Below are 16790 nucleotides of genomic sequence, written 5' to 3'. Positions count from 1 at the left end.
AATACCTGGTCTACTGGTCTACTGGACTGATTGCCTTAGTTCAGAAGTACAGATGCAAGAAGTAGACTCTGATCAGTAGGTTTGGAGTGGGGCCTTAGATTCTGCCTGTCTTTCTTTCTTTCTTTCTTTCTTTCCTTCCTTCCTTCCTTCTCAGATTGTGTTCAGTAGACATTTACTGAATAAAGCAATTATTGCTTATTCTTCTTCCCAATTATCCAGTACAATGCTTTGCCCATGATAAGGACTCGATAAATATTTGCTGAACATACTGACTATGAAAGGTGAGAAGAGATGGGCCCCTGTCAGATGGATGTCAAGTATAATTGGAATTTTACCTGGCAAAGACAGAGAGTGGTTAAAGAAGATGTAAACTGCATGTGGTTTACAAGTAAATAAACTCAGATGTCAACAAATCAAACAAGCAGACAGCGCTGGCACCAGAATAAACAAGGCCAAGACATGCCCATAAAGGTGTAAATAAAACTGACTTTTAAGAGATAACCAAACAAGAGTTTATATTAGACCAATTCCATTTGAGACCAACCAATAGAGGCATTGTAAGAGAATATGATTGTCTTCCTTGATATTCAGATACCTAGTTTCCAACAATATATTATGGACCAGTTATCCATGAATCAATAGATGCTGGTTCACATTTGGGGATCAGTTTCCACACGTCCAAAGTTGAATTTCCTTTTATTTGTCCTAAAATGCTTACTTTTAAACTCAAAGGAACTTCAGTTGTTCCCTGTAGTTTTGGATAATTCTTTTCAGACTAGAGTCAAAATAGTCATACAGTATTCATACTGATGGGTGACCGCTCACCCACCCTTTGGCCTTTCTTTGGTCCTTTTCCCATTCTCAGATCTTTCTTGAAGTGCAGTAAGCAGAACTGTACTGGGTATTCCAGCTGCAGTTTGGTCTCTTATTGTCGGAATGGCTTTTGCTATGGTTGTAGACTTCCAGTCAAGCCTTCTGTTCCTAGGGCTATGAGATCTATATTTGTAATCAAAGACCAATTTCTTAATCTCCTCTTTTCCCAACTTCAGCTTCTAGAAGGTCTGTGTCTGTCATCATCATAGCATCCACATTCTCCCCTTTAAGCTTTCATTTGATTTGGTATCTTTCAATCCCCCTGTGCAAACTGTATTTCGATTTGACATCCACAAATCCATTTTCTGACCAAATTATGTCAAGCAGCTTCAGCATCACCAACATCCTCAAACTGAACATAAGCAAATCCTCTTGGGTGTCAAGTGTAGAAATCGAGTGGAACAGACCCATCAACTCTAGGACCCTAAGGACCAAATTCACGCCGTAAATCTTCAGAGCTGGTGTGGTAGGCTGCGTTCCCGACAAACAGAGATGTGTGGGGGGATGCTCGAGTAGCAGGACGTGAGTCTTCACCGGGATCTCCAACGGTGGCTTCTCAGAGATTCTGCATGTCTTATTATCTTTCAGGGGATGCTCAGGCTGTAGACTCTGAACTGCACTTTAAGCAGCTGGGGATTTTGAGCAGAGCAGGCTCTGTGGACCTGTGGCCTGCACAGTAACTCAGAGCTCCATGCTGAAAAGGGGCCTCTGTTTGGTTTCATGCTCTGTGGTTGCTATTTCAAAGTTTCAAGTAACTTTTGAGCCAAGACCCCTCACCTTTTCATTTTGCATTGGGCTCTGCAAGCTGTAACTGATCCTGGCTTAGTGTCAGAGCTGGGTTCAAGTCTTGGTTCTGCCCCTCACTGCAGCAGTCTGGCTGCGCACAATTCACGAGCCACTTCTCGAGCAGAAACGAACTTTATTTTTAGAACACACACACACACACACTGCACCACAGGAGCTCTTCAGGAATTCCCTCAGAGCCCAACTGCCACCACCGGCTTCCCACAAGCCTCTCACTTCCCCCCACTCCTCCTGCTCTTGAGGCGGATTGGCTGGGTCGCATGGGCGGAGCCAAAAATAGTCCCCCAATGAGCAGCTCTGCTGTCTGAAAGGGCGGACAAACAGTCCAATGAGCATCACCACAGAGGAGCCAATCAGTTGGCAGCTGGAAGTTTGCTAGGGCCAGTTGTGAGCCAATCATCAGCTGGCAGCTGGAAGTTTGCTGGGGCCCCTTGGGCTGTGGCTCTCAACACCTCACAAATGTGATGTGCTAGAGAAAAGGTCCTTAGTTCCCATGTATCGCATTTCCTTTGATCATAAATAAGGCAAATTGTTCCTGCGGAAGTCTACATGAGATGACAAGCAGCCACTGATATCACCCCAGCAGATACTGTCCTCATTTCCAGCAATTACTACCGACTGCTAATTTGTGCCAATACTACACTATTATCATTACTATTTTTTTTCTACTTAATTCTTTTTTTTTTATTTTTTTTATTGCTTATTCAAAACATTATAAAGCTCTTGACATATCATATTTCATACATTAGATTCAAGTTGGTTATGAACTCCCAATTTTACCCCAAATACAGATTGCAGAATCACATCGGTTACACATCCACATTTATACATAATGCCCTATTAGTAACTGTTGTATTCTGCTACCTTTCCTATCCTCTACTATCCCCCCTCCCTCCCCTCCCATCTTCTCTCTCTACCCCATCCACTGTAATTCATTTCTCTCCTTGTTTATTTTCCCATTCCCCTCACAACCTCTTATATGTAATTTTGTATAACAATGAGGGTCTCCCTCCATTACTTAATTCTTAATAATAATTTCCTCTTTAATCTCATTTAATTGATATTAAAGCCTTGAGGTTACTTTTGTTTTAACCATGGTCTGGCGCCATTGGACTCTTAACGGAAATGGGAGGGACTTTTCAAAGAGAAACTGTGTGTACCCTGAGGCCCAGCCATTTCCTTAGAACAGCATTCATCCTCTGTTCTTTCTAGATGTGTGCCTCAAATCTGTGCCAGACTGGTCATACCATCAGATGTCATAAATTTCCCTTGAAATATGCTGCCTGCAGATTGAGCCTTCTCTGGCTAGGTAAATACAGAAGGTCCCAGAGTCTAAGCGAGAGGGTATAAGTCAGAACCTAGAAACTCCAAATGAATGAATAAATAAAATTGTGTGCGATAAATTATTTTTTTCCTTTTACAAAACAGAAATGAATACAAAATAAAGCATAAATCAGATGTTGTGGTGCACACCTGTAATCCCAGAGACTCATGAGGCTGGGACAGGAAGATCACAAGTGAGAGGCCAGACTTATCAACTTAGGAAGACTTCGTCTCAAAGTAAAATAAATAATTGAATATAAAAAATAAAGCTTAAGAAGAGTGAAATCAAAAGTGCAAAGAACTTTTGTCAACGATATGCTGAGGAACCATGCATGGATGAACTCAATGTCTGGCTATAATTTCACCCAATTCTTGTTTGATTCTGATGTTTTTGGAGCGATTCTCCTGTGGAAAAGCACCAAGCACCCATTCTTCTCAAGTGCTGCCCTCGGTGTAGTGAATAGGATGGCGTCTAGTGATTCTGTCATATCAAACACTTTCATGAAGAACAACAAATCTGGAGGGAAGCAAAGTTGTTCACAATCTTGGCTGTATCTTGGAATCACTTGGGGGCACTTATGAAACATACCCCTGACTGGAGTGTACCTAAAGATTTTCATTGATTGGGAAAGATCCGTCCGATATTATCCCTCTTTAGAATCTTCTCTGCTGGGTACAAAGTACAGCCAAGTTTTTAACCGACAAAAGTATAATAACCTGAGCCAATATGTGATCTTCAGAGCTTGGTTACAAAGAGCACAAAGGATGGACTCATTGCCTGGGTTCAAATCCCCAGATAGCCCCTTACTGCCTGTGTGACCTGTCAGTTTACCTAACTTCTCTGTGCTACAGAGTTTCTTCCTTATTTAAATGGGGGGTGGGGGTGGGTAAGATTGCCTCCTTCATAGGGCAATTGAGAGAATTAAATGAGTTTTTGTCTTTAAAGCACTTCAGACAACGTCTGGCACATAGTAAGCACTGGCAAGCTTTTGATGGTTAAATATGCTTTACACACAGTAAAACGTAATATGTGATTTATAAGGAAGACATACAATTATCTTAAGATATTTTGCTAATTATTTAGATTAAATGATTTAAGCAATTTGTGCAGTTTAGCTTATTTTCTGATTCTAATTTTGATGACTTTCTTTGAGCTAGTTTTCCTCCTCCCTCTGATTCCCAAATTGCCTGTATTAGGGGAGAGAGAGAGAGAGAGAGAGAAATGTCAAATGTTTTTTGAACCTCCTGGCAGATTTTATTGCTAACAAGTCCGTCCAATTAGAGCTAATTAGCAAATGTATATTTTTCTTTTGCACAGTAGTGTATAGAAGAGCTCCTCTTCATTAGCAAGGCTTAAGTTGCAAAGTACTGAGATCCTTGCAGACAAACCCACAGCAGTGGGAGCCACATGATGATGCAGTTGGAATGCAGTTCCTGCATCTGGATGGGGCTCTTGGGGGAGCCTGTAAACACTGGGATCAAGTCAGTTACTTCAGAGTAGCAATTCTCAAAGTCTCTGGACTAGCAGCATCAGCATTCCCTGGGAATTTGTTAGAAATGCATATATGGGGCCCCGCCCCAGGCCTACTGAATCAGAAAGTTTTGAGGTAGGGCTCAGAATTCTGTTTGACTCCCCTGTTGCTAAAGTTTGACAATCTACACTCTAGAACATTTTCTTCAAATCTAAAAGTAATCACTTCTGTTTTTCAAGTAAGCTTTTAAAAATTGTGGCATAAACCAGAACTATTTTAACTTCAATTAAAAATATCAGTTGATGATTCATTTGACATATTTTGGAAATTTCTAGTTACTTTATCATCAGGCTTCTTTAAAATCTGCCAATAGAACTTAATTATAATTAATGTATATTATTATAATTTTATTATATCCTAAGTCTTCCTTCCTAATGATAAAATCCTGTTTTATTTACTTCTCTTTCCCCACTTTTAGCTGTTTTTATTAATTTTGAGTGATTTATGAGTCATCAACATAATTTTGTTATGTTTTGTTGATTTGTTTCATTTATGTTCCAGGTAAGAGATTTGTTTTAGTATTCTTTAGTTGTTAATGCACCTTTATTTTATTTATTTATATGTGGTGCCGAGAATTGAACCCAGTGCCTCATTCAAGCTAGGCAAGCGCTCTACTACTGAGCCACAACCCCAGCCCCCCCTCAAGAGATTTTAAATAGCCTATAAATAACCTTTTACCAATTTGATTGACACTTAGAAATCATTAATAGCTTAAAAAAAGCAGAATAGTGTGAGATGGATTATTTTATTATGAGCTATGCAGTGATACATATTTTATGATTTTTACTCAATATTAAGAATTTAAATAGGTAGTCATGAGACAATACAATTATGCAAAATAGGTTAGTTATAAAAGTATTGAATCTTACACAATGAGTTTTCCATTATAATATTGTTTTTCCTTTTTTAGCAAAAACAATATAAAATACATCTTTTTAATAAAAGGACAAATCTCAGAATAAATGTCCAGAAGTAATAACTGAACTTTTTATAATTCCAGTCCTGACTGAAATGTTTTGCTGTTAAGTTTGTTTTCTTTTAAAGAAAATTAAAGAGTATTATATGATTAATGGATGTTTATACATTGATATCTTAATGACTTTTGAGATTTAAATAAAAATAATCCATCTTTAAAAACTTCATCATTATTTTATATGATTGACATAAGTTGCAATTTTTGACTTTTATGGTTTCCAGCAATGAATTTCTTTATAATGCCTCAGTATATGCATATAGACAGGCCTAGACATTTTAATATATAGGATATCTTCCACATATCATGAAACTGACCTCTCTGGAGTTCTGGGAAGAATTATATGCCCAGAAACTTAGTTTGATTGTTTCCAAAGGATTCTGTGACTTTTGGCAAATTCATTCAGTCCTTCAGTTGGTGGTCTTCTGTGATGGATGTAACCACTTTCTGTTTCTATAATGTTTGATAGTTTTCTAAGCTCTTTCAGATAGATCCACTGAACAATCTCAAGAGACTAGCAGGGCAGGTATTACTCCTCCTTCTTGCCATTTGAAAAGACTGAGATGGAAAAATTGGATCTTTTCTTTGGAGCTGGGACTGTAACAGAAGCATCTGGTGCAGAAAAGATTTTCTCTTTCCCACAACTCTGGCTGCACCACGACATTCCCTCCAAATCAGAAGCAGCTCCCTAATGCTTCAGGAAACATAATTTCATAGGACAGAAGGCAGAAAATCCACTGCAAAAGTTTTCCATTAATTGAGAGGCAAGAGTGAGAAATAGAAGCTTTTTTATTTTTTTGAAAATAGTTACAAACTTCTGTTTTCAATCTCTATTTTTTTTGTAACCTATCCTTCCCATGTATGAGCATTAATCAAATGATCTTTGGCTCACTGATAAATAATATTAAAGAAAATAGAATCTCCTCAACTTGGTTAGAGGTCCCAGATATGAGAACATTTTTCATGTGAGAGGAGAAGAGAATTCTAGACAAAGAAAAATATAGAAGATCAGTCAAGGTGTTAGGTGGGAGTTCAGGGATGCCAAGATGGCAGAGGCAGGATATAAGAAAGATGTAACTGGAGGACAAGACAGGGAGAGCAATCATCACGTCACCGTTTATGAAAAGTCCTATTATCATGACAACTCCCACCCTAGATTCGGTATTCTAAAACGACCAATGTTGGTAAAGTGGGTAAGTATTCTAATTAGTTTTTTTTTTAAGAAACCAATGGGGGAACATTGGACAATATTCTAATCAGGTATCATAAAGTAACCCATAGAAGCAAATGGGTAAAGTCTTCAATCTGGTCCATACAGGAACGAGAAGGCCTCATGGCTCACACTAATTTCCAGACACTGGGACCTTAAGCTTCTCTTTCTGGTTTGGCCCAGGTGTTCTACCTTATGGAATGCTATTTCCACCTTTATCTTCAATAAATCTGTACTTTGTCTTTTACTTGTGTGTTTACTTGCTCAGTTCTTTGCTCTGGACCTGGATCTCAACTGGACACCCTGATGCTAACAGAGGTAGGGCTTGAAATAGAAGATGGGAGGTCCTAGGGACGGCAAGTTCTGTCTTCTATCCAGAGTCTGTAGACTCTGAGAACAAATTGATAAAATCATAGGCTTAGAATGGAGGTTCATAGTGAGTGAGTGGGGGAAGTATCTTGATTAAGAGTCTAACTTGTGCCAGGTGCAGTGGTGCATGCCTGTAATCCCAGTAACTTGCAAATTCAAGGCCAGCCTGGACAACTTAGTGAGATACACTGTCTCAACATTTAAGAAAAGAAAAAAAAATTGGCTGAAGTTGTTGTTCAGTGGTAGAGCTCTCCTGGATTCAATCCCTACTGCCACACATACACACACACACACACACAAAAGCCCAACTTTGGGGGGCAGACTGTCTGGGTATGAAATCTGTCTGAAGCACATCCTTGCTTGCATCTTACTTACGTTACTCTCTTTAGGTCTCTGGGTCTTCATCTTTAATATGGGCATAAGAACCAGGGATGTTATGGAATCAATATTTACCCATCCCTGAGGATAAATCGTGCACATCTTTTCCTAACTGGACACTCAATGCTATAATACTGTCAGCTTGAAATGGGCCTTAGTGTGAGTATTTTCACTAGGGAAGTTAGCAAAAACTGCAGAGCAGGGCTGTTTTTTCTCTTTACATATTTCTACACATTCACTTATGGAAATCTGAAATTCTGCATTGAGAATAACTATTTCTCCACGTTTGTTGATAGCATAAATTAAAATAACTAGTGTCACTATGTCATTGACTGGAACATAAGAGGAGGAGTTAAATCAATGGTGCCACACATACACACACACACACAAAAAAAAAGCCCAACATTTGGGGGCAGACTGCCTGGGTATGAAATCTGGCTCTAGCACTAGCACATCATTGCTTGCATCTTACTAAATCAATGGGAGATGCTGATTTTAATAGTAGAAATAGTCACAGCCATAGTCCCATAGTCTCTCTCTCTCTCTCTCTCTCTCTCTCTCTATATATATATATATATATATATATATATATATATATATATACAATTTTGGGGATGGAATTCAGGGACCTGGCATGCTAGACAATTGCTCTGTCACTGAGTTCACTGAGTTATACCCCAGCCCTCTTTCTCTTTACTCAGACTTTAGAGTCAGGTTCTAACTCCACTTCTGTGGACTTTGGGCCAGTTTACTTACCCTTCTTTACCTGGACTTCACTTTTTACAGAGGGATGTGCAGTGTCAATTCCCTGTTTTTCTCTGCTCCCTGAAGAATCCACTTAACCTCCCTGAATATTCCAACATTTTTTCCTATGGCAATTTCAATAAGAACATCCATGAGCACACACACACACAAAACTTCCAAACAAAACCATCCTATAATTTTACTTGGCCTATTTGGATCTGACATCATAACTTCTAGTTCTTAGCTCTTGAGCCCATAGTTCACATTAAGGCAGACCTCATCTGACAGCTGGGAGCTCCCCTCCACTCCCAGGGCCCTACTAGAGTCATTTTCTGGACTTTGTTCTCATTTCTGTTCAAGTGACTTCTGTTTCAAAGTAACTGAGGTAAACCAGAAGTCGAAAAGAGGAGAAATTCTCTTTCCCTTCAAATTAAGTAAAGGAAAAACCATAGGATCTAAAATTCCAAAAAAACTGAGCCAAATTATGAACTACAAAGACCTGGATATGTTCCCCAAATATCCAGAAGTCAAAGAGAATTTCCAGGCATGTCAGATCTGGAAGGGACCTTCAATGTGATCTCATATAATACTATCCTTTAGCAGATGAGGAAAGGGATGCCTGAGACCCTTTAAGTCACCTGTCCAAGGGCACACAGCTGGCTGGAGTCTCCAGCAGAAGCGAGGCTTGGGTGTTTTTCCATTGCATTACAGTGTGGAGGATGCTAATCCATTTTTCAAACCCCAGGGTATCAGCATCAAAGCAAATTCAATCTGACCTCAGGGGTTATCTTTTGTAAACATCTACTAATTGGTTTTGCCAGCCCGAGACCTTTATGGTCTTTCTGTCTAATTTCCCTTGTTCAGTGCATTTCTTCCTCTATAAAAATATCCATCTTTCCTCCCTGTCACATAGATGCACTCTCAGGACACTTCCTTTCGGCTCCTCCCTCCACAGAGGACATAAAGCTGTCAGCTCCACCGGTGACAAGAGCCAGGCACACAGCTAGTCTTTTGTCTCTTTCAAAGAGGAACTTCTGTGGGTGTGCCACAGGATGGCTCTCACTGGAAGTTCAGGACCCACAGCAGGGACATGGTGCTGATTCTGTTGGTCTTATAGGGGTGGGATCCTTCTCAGAATGGACCACAACTCCCTCTGCTGCTTATTCTTATATCTAGGTCTGTGTTCCAGAAGGCAATTGGTGAGAAATTCTCAGGCCCTTCCAACAATTTTCGAAATAAGTCTGAACAGTAATTTGCCATTCTGGGACGACTTTATGTCCGTATAAAACTGTTCACCTCCCAAGAAATTAACACTGGGATAAGATGGCCTCCTATTAGTGTGAGTGGATTCCCCTTCCTTTGGGTGAATGAAAATTATTATATTTTTAAATTAAAGCAATGCGGTGTTGATGTGTACACCATAATAGAAAACAGCATTTGAATAACCAAGTGCTATTGCAAAATATTCAGAACCAATCAATAGTTCTCCAACTTGAGCAAGTTTCAGATTCACATGGAGCCCTTAGTCAAACTCAGATTTGCTGGGTTTCAACCCCTAGAATGTCTGATTAGCAGGTCTGGGTTAGAATCCAAGAATCTAACTGCTTGAGTTCCCAGATATGTTGATGCTATTGGTCTGGGGACCACACTTGGAGAACCACTGTTCTAAAACTTAGGGCTAGTTTTCCTCATGGCACTAATTTGCCTTCCTAGGTATTGAATCTATGCATTTGGTCTCCTTTGTCCGTGAGCTTCCATGATTGAGCTATTTGGTCCATACAGAGGATATACAACACAGCTGCTTCTAATTTCTGGGCAGGCAATGTGCTTCTGACTTTGGACAGGGCTGAGGGTGGGAGTGAATTCTAGAGAGCACTTTTCAGCTCAGCTTTGGCCTGAGGACAGGCCGCATGGTCTGCAGGGGTCAGACTCATGGGTCAGAGAAGGGCCTTCATCTGTGAAGATTCCATAGCAAGAGCCATGTTTTACTGTGGATCGTTTAGTTTCTACTAGAAGGCGTGTTCCCCAAGGAGGAAAACGCTGGCTCTGAACTCGCCAGGGAATCTGAGCTACCAGATATCACAGCATGGAAGAACAAAAATCAATGCTACTTAAATGATGGGCAACATATTATAGTGGAAAGTTTGTGGTTTTTCAAAATCTAAAGACCGGAGTTTCTCTATTAGTTCCACAGCTCACCATCCATATGACTCAAAGGAGTCAATTTACGTCTTTTCAGTCTCATTGTGGAAAAAAGGCAAAACTTTCAATCCAACAACAGGGTGGATGGAAAGGTCAGCAATTATGTATATACAAACATCACACCAAAGGTGAGGATCTGGTATGGACTTCCGGAGGTCAGTTTGCAAGCTAAGACAATGGGCAGGAAGGCAAGTAATCATAGGTGTGCAGCCTTAATCCAGTCTCAGCATTTCTGCTCTATTTGGGGCCTTGGGGGCAGTGCTAAGCCAGGGGACTCTATCAGTGTTCTACATAAAAATAGGATTGATAAAATATATACCATGGGATTTACTAGATTAGCTCACACAATCTCTGAGACTGAAAAATTCTACAATGGCGGGCTGTAATCGGATAGAGTGGTTCAGTCCAAGAAGTCGGGAGCCTCAGGAGTAAGTAGCCTGAGATTGCAGCCCTTAGTCCAAGGTTGAAGGCCTGGGAGCCCCAGGAGGGTCACTGGTGCAAGTTCTAGTGTCAAAATGTCAAAGAATTTAGGGTCTGATGTTCAAGATGGCAAAAGAAGGAACAGAGAGAGGTAGGGGTTGCGGGGGAGAGATTGATTCTTGCCGCAGTCTGGCTGGGCACAAATGCCGCAGTCTGGCTGGGCACACAATCACGAGCCACCACACAGCTTGTAGATTCAAACAGCAACTCTTTATTCCCAAACTCACACCAGCCGTCTACAATCACGTTCTGGGGAAATCCACGTTCTCTGCCCAAATCCACGTTCTCTGCCCAAATCCACCTCCACTGGGCTTCTATCTCCCAAAATATATTGTCTGAATCCCGTGAGAACTCAAGGGGAACTCAGGCAGCAGGATACGCCCTATTCCCAGCAGGAATAATCTTAAACCTTAAACCTGGAACCTAAACTGGGAACGCCCTAAACACGATTATCTTAAAACCGGGAACACCCTAATCTGCCTTGGTCCTTGAGCAAGGTCACCTACATTCAATGTCAGTGCAACATGTCAGCAACATGGGGTACGCTGGCAAGGAAATTGTCATACCTACTTGGCTAATGGCTCCCAGCAGATTCTCCTTCCTTTTTCCTTTCTGTTTCATCAGGGTTCCTAGACAACTGGATGGTGCCTGACCATCCAAGTGGCTCTTCCCCATGCCGTTATTTTTTTCTGGAAACATCCTCACAGACACATTCATAATGAATGATTTCATATAACATAATCCAATCCAGCCAAAATTAATCATCATAGGGACTTACACAATATGTGGATTGCCAAGTGGATGATGAGAAAGATCATATATCATACACCTTGAAACATCCTTATAATTCAACGACAAGCACATACTCTTGAGAAAGATAAATCAACAAAACACACACACGCACACCCCTCCAAACAAAACAAAATCTCCAAACCTACTGCTGTTCATTTTCACAAATTACCCCATCATTCCTTCTTCAATAAGTTATTAAAATTATGAATGATCATCTATTCTCTTTTTATGACAAATGGGCCAGGTCCACAACTTTGTCGACATAACTTTTCATCATCTCTCAGGCAACTCAGTCCTTGTAAATTCTTACACTGGAAATTTGTAAACATTCAATAAATAGTAATTTTTAAATTTTTATTTTGAGAATATATATTTAAAAAAAAACAGACCATGACTATCATCCTTCCCTCTTTTCTAGGAGCTTCTCTTAAAACAATTCATACCTAGTATACTAACTTTGCCTTCTCAAACTGGTACAAATAGACCTATCTAAAAGTGTTGTGGTATTGGACACATTGAGAGAATAAGTGTCAGAAGCCACAGGACTATAAGACGTAGCAGAAAATGATCCAGATGAATTCATGATTGCTTTTTCTATTTCTATGAGGAATGTCATTGGGATTTTGATCGGAATTGCATTAAATCTGCTTTTGGTAGTATGGTCATTTTGATAATATTAATTCTGCCGATCCAAGAGCAAGGTAGATCTTTCCATCTTCTAAGGTCTTCTTTGATTTCTTTCTTTAGAGTTCGGTAGTTTTCATTGTATAGATTTTTCACCTCTTTTGTTGATTCCCAAGTATCTTATTTTTTTTGAGGTTATTGTAAATAGTTTTCCTCATTTCCTTTTCAGAGGATTTGTCACTGATATACAGAAATGCCTTTGATTTATGGGTGTTGGTTTTATATTCTGCTACTTTGCTGAATTCATTTGCTAGTTCTAGAAGTTTTCTGGTGGAGCTTTTTGGTCTTCTAGGTATAGAATCATATCATCAGCAAATAGTGCTAATTTAAGTTCTTCTTTTCCTATACATATCCCTTTGATTTCTTTCATCTGTCTAATTGCTCTGGCCAGTATTTCAAGAGCGATGTTGAATAGAAGTGGTGAAAAAGGGCATCCCTACCTTGTTCAAGTTTTTAGAGGGAATGCCTTTAATTTTTCTCCATTTAGAATGATGTTGGCCTGAGGCTTAGCATAGATAGCCTTTACGATGTTGAGATATGTTCCCGTTATCCCTAGTTTTTCTAGTGTTTTGAACATGTAAAGGTGCTGTATTTAGTCCAATGCCTTTTCTCCATCCACTGAAATGATCCATTACTGAAACTGTTGAAAATGAAAAGGAAAAAAGCAAACCTTAAAGAGAGCTGGAGTGGAACAGAATTATACACAGAAAAATAAAGATAAACTTAACAGTAGACTTCTCATCAGGAAGTATGACAACAAGAAGTTGATGGAACACCATCTTTACTGAAAAATAACAACAAAATCAACCAACCTTCAAAAATAAAGATGAAATAGGGATTCATTTTTTTTTTCTTTTTGACACTCAAATGCTAACAAACCATGTTATACTGCAAAGACCATTAAAGAAAGTACTTTAGGCAAAAAGGAGCGTGATGGATGGAAATTTGAGTCTATTTAAATAAAGTAAGAGTGTTGAAGTATATAATTGTCCTATTGTCACAGGAGGGTAGGGAGCTGAAACTCCAAACCTCAGTTCTTGTGTCCTGATAGAAGAAAGTTTAAGGTCAGGCACAAAATGTCTAGCAAGAGAATTTCATGATGAGTATAAGTAAAGTAAGGATCAAGTAAAGACCACTCTCAAGAGAAAAAGAAAGGATCATCTCTGAGCAAAGAATGACAAAGAAAATGATGTCACTTCCTGATTTATTAATATTTGATATTTACCAGGAGACTTCAGTGACACCTTCTGCTGTCATTATCATTCAGATGTTTAACTTCTCCTTCATGTCTGTCAGGGGAGTTTTGACCCTAGTTGGTCCTCCCCAGAACATTCATGATGACCATCTTATTCCAGAGGGGCTTCATTACAAATCAGTCCTATGTTAATGCAAGTGACCTGGCAGACTTCATCTTAGTGTGCACCTGGGCTATTAATGAAATATCCCTTTTAAAATACATTTAGAAATCCTAGGGCACAGTGACCTCAGCAGACCCTGTCAGGAGTTATCGCCATTGATCTTTCTTTCTTGATATATTTCTTAATTAGAAACCTTTGTTTCCACATGTTTGTTCTCAGGGTTAGTATACCTGTTATTCTACAGTTATTTGATGGCTCATTAAAGGCAATTCAAAGAAACCCTGTGACCTTGCCATGTTATTGGTTCACATTTCACTTCTCATTGCTAACTACTACCTACCCGTATGGTTTGAATGTCCCCTCTGAAACTCAGGGTGAAATTTCATTGACATTTGAACAGTATGAAGAAGTGGGATCTTTAAGAAGTGATTAGGTCATGAGGGCACCAAGAATGGATTAATGCCTTTATCTCTAAAATAGGTTCCTCAAGAAAGGATGAATTTGACCTGATCTCCTCTTTCCACCACATGTGATAGGACACATTACAAAAACCCACTGTTTGACTGTGGTTGACTCACAGTTTGACTCCCCAACCTCCAGAACTGTCAGCCAAATAAACCTCTAGAGTTTGTAATTTACTTAGTCTGTGGAATTCTGTTAAAACAGGTAATTATGAGTCATTTATTCTTATATTTGATCTTTTTCAAAGATAATTAATGTGAAATAACAACAAAATGAAGTCTATAAAGTGCAAATGAGCAAAAATTGAAAAGAGCCAAAAGATAAGCAGTCTTCAATGTATTCACAACCTTAAAAATGCACTTATGAATAATTCAGGAATCAAGAAGTCTTAAGAAAATTAAAATTAGGGAATACATTTAGACTTGAATATACTTAAGCTTGAGGAATACAGATAAAAATGATACTTTACAGGGAAGTGAACAGGTTAATGCATAGAAAATATTACTGGAAGTTTGTGAGCAGAGGATATAACTCAAGTCCCCTAGTAAAACAAAAACACAAAAAGAAAGACTAAACTCATAGACTAGAAGCACAATAATAAACATAGTATAAATTATGGAAATATAAAATAACAAAAATCTAAAAGGATCAATTAAAACAAACCAAAAATAAACAAAAAAAATAAACTCATTTCTGGAAAAAAATGTTTTGGAAGAGTGAATGTGTACTGTTTCCTTGTAATATATACTGAAGTCAGGGAATGTGACACTTCCAACTTTGTTTTTCTCAACATCAGTTGGGTTATTAGGGGCCCTTTATGGTTCCATATGAATTTTAGGATTGTTTTTTCCATTTCTGTAAAAAACATCTTTGGGATTTTGAAAGGAATTACACTGGATCTGTGCATGTCTTTGGGTAGTATGGTCATTTTAACAGTATTAATTTTTCCAGTCTATGAACAAAAGATGTTTTTCATTTGTTGTGTCTCATTTAACTTATTTAGTGCTTATTGCTTTTTGATGAAAAAGTTTTTACCTCCTTGGGTAAGTTCCTAAGTATTTTGGTGTTATTTATAAGTAGAATTGTTTTTTTTAATTTCCCTTTCAGTTGTGGTTGGTACCTAGAATGCAATTAATTTTGGTATGTGTCTTTTACATCCTTCAACTTTACTGAATTCATAAGTTATTTCTTATATTTTTTTAATGGAATCCTTAGGGTTTTCTACATATAAGATCATGTTGTCTATAAAGGAATAATTTTATTTCTTCAAGTTTATTATTATTATTATTATTATTATTATTATTATTACCTAACTATCTTTTTCTTGCCCAATTGCTCTAGCTAGAAATTACAGTATTAAGTGGAAAAGAAGTGACATCACGACCTTGTTGTAGATCTTCAAGTTTTTCACTACTGAGCCTGATGTTGGCTGTGGTGCTTTCATATATGGCTTATATTATGCTAATTTGCTTTTTTTCTATTTATTGTTTTTATTATAAAATAAAGTTGGATTTTTGTCCAATGCTTTTCTGCCTCTATTGAGGCAATTATGTGAGTTTGACCCTGACTCATTTAATGCCATATATTATACAGGTTGATGTATACATACTGAAATGCCCTTGCATCCCAACAGTATAAAGTTTTCTGTAAAAATGAAAAATAGAACCACCATAGAATTTAGCAATAACACTTCTACATATAATATATATGTATATTTATATATATACACATATGCATGTGTATATACCTATATATACCTATGTGTATATTGAAATTAGGATCTTGAGATATCTGTACTCCCATTCTTTAGGGGGAATCCTTATTCACTAATAGTTTACAATAGTGAACTATTTCAAATACTGTCTGAACTATTTCAAACATAGATGTTGTTATGATGTGAATTGGGGGTGTAGCTTTGGGGTGTATATTTGTATCTGGCAAGTGGAGACCTCTCTCTCTCTCTCTCTCTCTGCTTGCTGATCATCATGTGAGCTGCTTCCCTCTGCCACTTCCACCATGAGGTTCTGCCTCATGTGGAGCCCTGAGGAATGGAGCCGGCTTTCCATCGACTAAGACCTCTGAAACCGCGAGCCTTCGTATAAACTGTTCCTCCCCCATAGTAGTTCTGGTCAGGTCCCTTTGTCACAGAAGCAAAAAAAAAAAAAAAAAAAAGATGACTAAAACAGAGTATTGAAAGGAATATAATACCTAGAGAGTATTATATAGATTTAGAGAATGTGAACATCTTGCCATTTTGCTTCGGATCTCTTTTAAAATAAATAGAATAAAGATAAACATTAAATCCCTACTGAGCTCCCTCCATCCCTCCCCACCTCACACCTAGAGATTGTCACCCTTCCAGTTGATGGACATAGTTTCCTACCTAATGAACCCCTCTTCAGAGGCTCATATCCTGATTCCGGCTCATGTTTCTGTATGTGTGTGTGTGTGTATGCGTGTGTGTGTGTGTGTGTATAAAAAATTAAAAAATTAAATATACACAAAATAGATCATATATGCACAATTCCCATGCATATGCTAACTTACAAGGTAAAAGAGACTTGATCCTTGGTGAACAAATGTGGTCAAATTAAAGAATCTTGAGT

General features: G+C 38.5%; 1 pseudogene; it reads right to left on the bottom strand.

The window, feature by feature from the left end:
- Positions 1–861: 861 nt before the first annotated feature.
- The window catches only part of LOC124076645 (serine/arginine-rich splicing factor 10-like), a 59003-nt pseudogene continuing 43074 nt past the window's right edge, over positions 862–16790 (bottom strand).

Source organism: Marmota monax, unplaced genomic scaffold (assembly GCF_021218885.2).
Source record: "Marmota monax isolate L192 unplaced genomic scaffold, Marmota_monax_Labrador192_F-V1.1 WCK01_AAM20220418_F8-fsc00251, whole genome shotgun sequence".
Lineage (NCBI taxonomy): Eukaryota > Metazoa > Chordata > Mammalia > Rodentia > Sciuridae > Marmota > Marmota monax.
Note: the sequence above shows the minus strand (reverse complement) of the source record. Positions and strands in the feature narration are given on the sequence as shown.